Raw genomic sequence first — 7,198 nt, forward strand, 5'->3', positions numbered from 1 at the left:
ATCATTAATTAAGATTGAAATATTAAAATATATGTAGAATAATCATGATTTTACATTGTAATTTAAAATATGTAATAATTTTTCTTAATGTCACTCTGGTCAATTTAGGCGTTGGATTTTTGTTTGAAAGTTGAAACTGACCGTGGATAGTAATGTTCTAACTTCTAAGGGATCTTAGATCACGCGGCAAGAATTTTTTTTCATCGGTTAAATTCCTTAACAGAGGTGAGCGGAGACATCAAGGTGTCGTGGTGTAGTTGGTTATCACGTCAGTCTAACACACTGAAGGTCTCCGGTTCGAGTCCGGGCGACGCCAACAGTTGCTCTTTTTGATACTGCGTTACCGCACCGAATTGATATAGGGTGAATAAGAATAATTCTCAAAAAATGAAATAAAAAAAATGATAAAATTGGGTGAATTCTGTCATGTCCACACCCTGCCAAAAGGCTCACTGAGTCGGAAATTTTTATTATAGGGCCCATCAAATTTTTCATGCTCCTTTACTTTTTTGGGTAAAAAAAAATACTGATCCTTCTCTTTTTTTGTATTTTCTTTTCTATTTGGCCGGGTTCACCTTGCTCCTGGACCGTGAAATAATCACTCCACTGAGTCACTGCATTATCATTTCACTTCAGTTTCAATCATGCCTCTTTCGGTTACAGTCCCGTCTAAACTTTGGATTTGCATAGTTATGAAACAATGAAAATCTAGTTGTCAGATGGATCACTCCCTGACATAGAAGCCTTACGTTATGGCGTGTCCATTGAAGAGGGCAAATGAGTTCACGGGCATCCTAGGGAGAAAACCATTGTTTCAGGATTTGTCCTACCAGAGAAACATAAGAATTTGATCACTTGGAACTCGACGATTAATGGTTGTGCTAGAAAAGGTGTTATAATAGCTACAAAAAAGCTGGAAGTAAAACTTAACTGTTAGTAATAAAATATGAAATTTAGGCCCGTTTGAATACTGTTTTTAAAAAGCAGTTTTTTAGTTTTTAGAAAAAGAAAAAAAAATCCGTATAAGATCTATTTTGTTAAAAAAAAAAATTGATTTTTTTTTTCAAATCAAAATTAAAGAATATGTCTTAATTGTTTTTGTTCTGTGTTTTAACATTTTATTTTTAAAAAAACACATTTTTCATAACTATTCTACAATATAATTTTAAAAACAAAAAAATCAAACATACCTTTGAACTTTTTAATTTTTTCTTAGATATTTTAATTGATTCATTGTTTCATCGTTAGTTCAATTCGAAAGAGTCCCATAATTAAGATTTTGAATACTTTTCAAAAAATGATAGATCGAATGAGATTGGGAACAAAAGAAATAGAATAGGTCATAACTCATAATGAGTTCAGCATAAAATTTATGAAGACTTTAATTGAAATAATTTTGATATTATGGTAAGTAAACTTACGATTTAAAATACATCGTAAGCATGAATAAACCTTAGAAATAGATTCTAACAAAAAAGAAAAAACAAGTGTGAATACTGCCTTGTCTATTGAACAGCGTATTGCCAACGTCTTATAATATAAAATCAGATTGTATAAGACTTGATTGAATTTTAATACTATACAGCGTTTGGCACGGTATTGTATAAAATAATATATTGCATAAGATAATATCATCTAGTATTTGGTAATGCACGGTATAATACTACATATGATAAAAATAAATATTTTTAATAAAAATATCCTTTAATAAAGAATTTATATAATTCTTCAAAAAATGTCATATGATATTAATTTTTATAAAAATTTATTGATCAGTATGTCCAAAATATAAATTTATTTTTTATAAAAATAAAATATTCAATATTTTAAAAATTAATATGTTGAAAAATTAATTTTTATTTTAATAGATTAATATTAAAATAATATATTAAATTTTTTAGAATTACATTGGTCAACGATGTTAATACATCAATCTCTTATCAGACCTTATCCATCACCCTTAGGCCGGATTAAGTTATACATCTTTTGATGTATTAAGGGATTATGCTGTATAAGCTTATACTATACGACGGTCACACCAAACAATTAAAAATGTCATAACGTATAGTATAAGTTTATACTATCATACTTTATACGTCACACCAAACAGACCCTAATAGTTACGGGTTACGTTAAATGTCACTATATTTATATTTACATTATAATTTAAGTTGTCAAATGAGATATCTAATCATCTTTTTCGCAAGTTATGAGTTATTCGAACTAATATTAGTTCGTATTTCTTTCAATTATTTATAAAACAAGATTTTACAAATAAAATTTTTAAAAAATTTATATAATTTGTGAACACCGTTTTCTTATCATTCCAAAAATAATAAAAAACAAAAATAATGAAAAACAAGAAAAAAAATTCAGAAAACGAAAGGGACATTTCCATCGCACATATTTGATGGTTTCTTTATTCGGTCAATGTCTCTTTGCAAGAAGAGAAATAGAAATGGAGTTCGCACACGCTGTTCAAAAAAATAAGAGACAATTTGGTGGTTAGCAAAAAAAAAAAAGCAATGGAAAATGGGAGGGAAAGTTCAAAGTTCCAAGAAATTTTTCCAAGCATGAAATGGGAAGGTGAGTGGATCAAGGATGCTGAAAAAAAATCAAAGAGGAAAAGGACCACTCTTGAAAGAAAATCAGGGGCATGTTTCTATAAGAGGATGATAATAACGCAACGTAAAAAGGGCACATGCGTGTGTTCGGTCCTGGAAAGATTGTGTTGTTATACTGTATGGTATGCGCTCAGAGATACCGTAGAAGTAGATATGTGTTTGACCTATAGCCAATATTTCAATCACTGCGCACAAGCAATATGCTTATAGCCAAGACGTGGATGTGTGCACAGTGTTGGCCGTAATAGTAATAGGTTAAAATTGTGTACCTGAGATCTTTAGCCTCTTATTTATAAGGGTTACCTCTAGGGTTTGTGTAGATCTCCTAGTTGTAGTAGGATCCAACTTCCTTTCTGTTCAGATAGAGACTTTATCCTTAGCAGTCTTACTGTTTTATATTACTAGGATAGTTGGGTAATTATCCTTTAAGGGATCCTTGAGTAGGTTGTTAGGATATAGAAATATTCCATAACAGTTGCCCCCCAGCCCGGCAGTTCGGAAGCTCGGACTGCTGGGCTGCCTAAGTCTGATTGATAGGTTGACCCTACCGAGGTACTATGATCCTGCCTTGGTTCTAGTGCGACTACCCCTTCTTGGTTTAGCTTTTTATATTGGCTTCTTTTCTCTTGAAGTCTCTTAGTGGTGAGACAATGTTTGCCTTTTTTTTTTACTTTGAGCTCAGCTTCTCTCGCTGAGACTCTTTAGTTTTGACTAGGCTTATCGTCAGTCTTTTATATAGGCGTTCGCCGAAGTTTTAGGACGACATTTCGTGCCTCCTTTATAATTAACCCGACTTTGAACTTTTTGGCTTTGAGTGTCGTAGTTCCAGATTTGGCTCGGTTTCACATACAGAGATCTCTATTAGCATGGATTTGATCTTTTGCAAAGATGTATTGTACTTTAGGGAGCACATGCTTTTTTATTACGACTTTTCCCTTTTGGATTTGACTTGTTGCCTTCCCTCTTTTGGATTTGACTTGCTGCCTATTTCTTAATTTTGGGAAGGTCTTTCGTTCCTTCTTGAACGATTAGTCCGGCTTCGAATACCGTGAGTTCTCTTATTTTTTAAGGACTTGGCTTCTTTTGCCAGAGTCTTGGTTTCTTGAAGGAGGAGTTTGCCTCCTCAATTTTAAGCCCAAATACATATATCGTGGCTTTTATTTTGATTGACTTGGCTTTTGCCTTGTCTACACTTTTGAAAGCGGTATCTTTGCCTTTCTAATTTTAGACCGATCTTAACGTACAGTGGCTTTACTGTTGGACTAGACTTTTTTCATATTTTGTTTGAACCCGTTTTCACATACCGTGGCTTTCTACTTTAAGCAACGCTTCATTAGCAATGGATTTTTAATTTGAGGTTGGCCTGTTGGGCCGCAAACTTTGTCATTTGGCTTTGTTGCCAAAATCTTGAATAGGAGTTCGACATCACATGTCGCCTCGTTTTTTCTTTTATCTCAAATTAGGGTGTGATCCTTTTCTAGGATCATGATCTCTCAAATTCCATCTTTTTTTTCTTTTCTTTTCTTTTTTCGGACGGGGTGTGATCTTTTTGCTAGGATTACATCTCTTTAATTCCGTCTTTATTTTAATCACAGATTGGGGTGTGATCCTTTTGCTATAATCACATCTCTCCAATTCCGTATTCATTTTTATCGCGGATTGGGGTGTGATCCTTTTTCTATGATCACATCTCTCCAATTCCGTCTTCATTTTTATCGCGAATTCTGAAGATATGACTAAGGCGGAGTTGAAGCTCAAGGCCGAGGTCAAACTTTAATCTTGAAGCCCTTGGTTGGGCTGAGCTCAAGGTTAAGGCCGAGCTTATATATTTGAAGCCCTTAACTGGGCCGAGTTGAAGCTCAAGGCTGATGCCGAGCTTTTAAACTTGAAGCCCTTCACTGGGCTGATTTGGAGATCAAGGCTGAGGCCGAGCTATTAAACTTGAAGCCCTTCGTTGGGCTGGGCTCAAGGCCGAGGCCGAGCTAATAAATTTGAAGCCCTTAACTGGGCTGAGTTGAAGCTCAAGGCTGGGGCTGAGCTATTAAATTTGAAGCCCTTCTCTGGGCTGAATTGGAGCTCAAGACAGAGGTCGAGCTATTAAACTTGAAGCCCTTCACTGGGCTGAGCTCAAGGCTGAGGCCAAGCTATTAAATTTGAAGCTCAAGGCTGAGGCCGAACTATTAAACTTGAATCCCTTTGTTGGGCTGAGCTCAAGGCCGAGGCCGAGCTAATAAATTCGAAGCCCTTAACTGGGCCGAGTTGAAGCTCAAGGCTGAGGCCGAGCTTTAATCTTGAAGACCTTCAAAGGGCTGAGTTGGAGCTCAAGGTCGAGGCCGAGCTATTAAACTTGAAACCCTTCGTTGGGATGAGCTCAAGGCCGAGGACGAGCTAATAAATTTGAAGCCCTTAATTGGGCTGAGTTGAAGCTCAAGGCTGAGGCCGAGCTAATAAATTTGAAGCCCTTAACTGGGCTGAGTTGAAGCTCAAGGCTAAGGCCGAGTTATTAAACTTAAAGTCCTTGGTTGGACTGAGCTCAAGGCCGAGGCCGAGCAAATAAATTTGAAGCCCTTAACTGGGCTGAGTTGAAGCTCAAGGCTGAGGACGAGCTTTAATCTTGAAGCCCTTCAATAGGCTGAGTTGGAGCTCAAGGTCAAGACCGAGCTATTAAACTTGAAGCCCTTCATTGGGCTGAGCTCAAGGGCGAGGCCGAGCTAATAAATTTGAAGCCCTTAACTGAGCTGAGTTGAAGTTCAAGACTGAGGCCGAGCTTTAATCTTGAAGCCCTTCAATGGGCTGAGTTGGAGCTCAAGGCTGAGGCCGAGCTATTAAACTTGAAGCCCTTCGTTGGGCTGGGCTCAAGGCCGAGGCCGAGCTAATAAATTTGAAGCCCTTAACTGGGTTGAGTTGAAGCTCAAGGCTGAGGCTAAGCTATTAAATTTGAAGCCCTTCTCTGGGCTGAATTGGAGCTCAAGACCGAGGCTGAGCTATTAAACTTGAAGCTCTTCACTGGGCTGAGCTCAAGGCTGAGGCCGAGCTATTAAATTTGAAGCCCTTAGCTGGGCTGAGATGAAGCTCAAGGCTGAGGCTGAGCTTTAATCTTGAAGCCCTTCAATGGGCTGAGTTGGAGCTCAAGGCTGAGGCCGAACTATTAACCTTGAAGCCCTTCGTTGGGCTGAGCTCAATTCTGAGGCCGAGCTAAGAAATTTGAAGCCCTTAACTGGGCGGAGTTGAAGCTCAAGGCTGAGGCTGAGCTTTAATCTTGAAGACCTTCAAAGGGCTGAGTTGGAGCTCAAGGTCGAGGCCGAGCTATTAAACTTGAAACCCTTCGTTGGGTTGAGCTCAAGGCCGAGGACGAGCTAATAAGTTTGAAGCCCTTAACTGGGCTGAGTTCAAGCTCAAGGCTGAGACCGAGCTAATAAATTTGAAGCCCTTAACTGGGCTGAGTTGAAGCTCAAGGCTGAGGCCGAGCTAATAAATTTGAAGCCCTTAACTGGGCTGAGTTGAAGCTCAAGGCTACGGCCGAGCTTTAATCTTAAAGCCCTTCAATGGGCTGAGTTGGAGCTCAAGGCTGAGGCCGGGTGATTAAACTTGAAGCCCTTCGTTGGGTTGAGCTCAAGGCCGAGGCCGAGCTAATAAATTTGAAGCCCTTAACTGGGCTGAGTTGAAGCTCAAGGCTGAGGATGAGCTTTAATCTTGAAGCCCGTCAATGGGTTGAGTTGGAGCTCAAGGTCGAGGCCGAGCTATTAAACTTGAAGCCCTTCACTGGGCTGAGCTCAAGGCCGAGGCCGAGCTAATAAATTTGAAGCCCTTAATTGGGTTGAGTTGAAGTTCAAGGCTGAGACCGAGCTTTAATCTTGAAGCCCTTCAATGGGCTGAGTTGGAACTCAAGGCTGAGGCCGAGCTATTAAACTTGAAGCCCTTCATTGGGCTGAGCTCAAGGCCGAGGCCGAGCTAATAAATTTGAAGCCCTTAACTGGGCTGATTTGAAGCTCAAGGCTGAGGCCGAGCTATTAAACTTGAAGCTCTTCACTAGGCTGAGCTCAAGGCTAAGGCCGAGCTATTAAACTTGAATCCTTCACTGGGCTGAGCTCAAGCCCAAGGCCGAGCTATAAAATTTGAAGTGCGACGACGAGAATCTCTGTCAAATCGTCATCTGCTTGGATCTAGAGCTCCATTCTAGAGTCTCTCGGAGAATCAAAAGCCCTTTTTGCGGTAGAGTTTGTCTCCTTATATATATGTGGTTTCAACAATTTCAGGGTGTGCGCGTTAGCCTGCAATCTGTGGCTTTGTGTTATACGGCACGCGTGTTCACCATGGATGGGAGTCGAAATTTGTCGTTCCCCACAGACGGCGCCAATGTTCGGTCCTGGAAAGACCGTATTGATATACCGTATGGTATGCGCTCAGAGATACCGTAGAAGTAGGTATGTGTTTGACCTATAGCCAATATCCCAATCACTGCACACAAGCAATAGGCTTATAGCCAAGACGTGGGGGTGTGCACAGTGTTGGTCGTAATAGTAAATAGGTTAAAAGTGTGTACATGTGGTCTTTAGCCTCTTATTTATAAGGGT

General features: G+C 39.2%; 1 non-coding gene across 1 annotated transcript; it reads left to right on the forward strand.

Moving 5' to 3' along the window:
* The first annotated feature begins 242 nt into the window (after positions 1-242).
* Positions 243-316, forward strand: TRNAV-AAC (transfer RNA valine (anticodon AAC)). The gene has a single exon. It is a non-coding gene; the product is annotated as a tRNA-Val (tRNA).
* Positions 317-7,198: the final 6,882 nt, after the last annotated feature.

Source organism: Gastrolobium bilobum, unplaced genomic scaffold, assembly GCF_033153095.1.
Source record: "Gastrolobium bilobum isolate Gb01-03AN ecotype WA unplaced genomic scaffold, APGP_CSIRO_Gbil_v1 utg2926, whole genome shotgun sequence".
NCBI classification, from domain to species: domain Eukaryota; kingdom Viridiplantae; phylum Streptophyta; class Magnoliopsida; order Fabales; family Fabaceae; genus Gastrolobium; species Gastrolobium bilobum.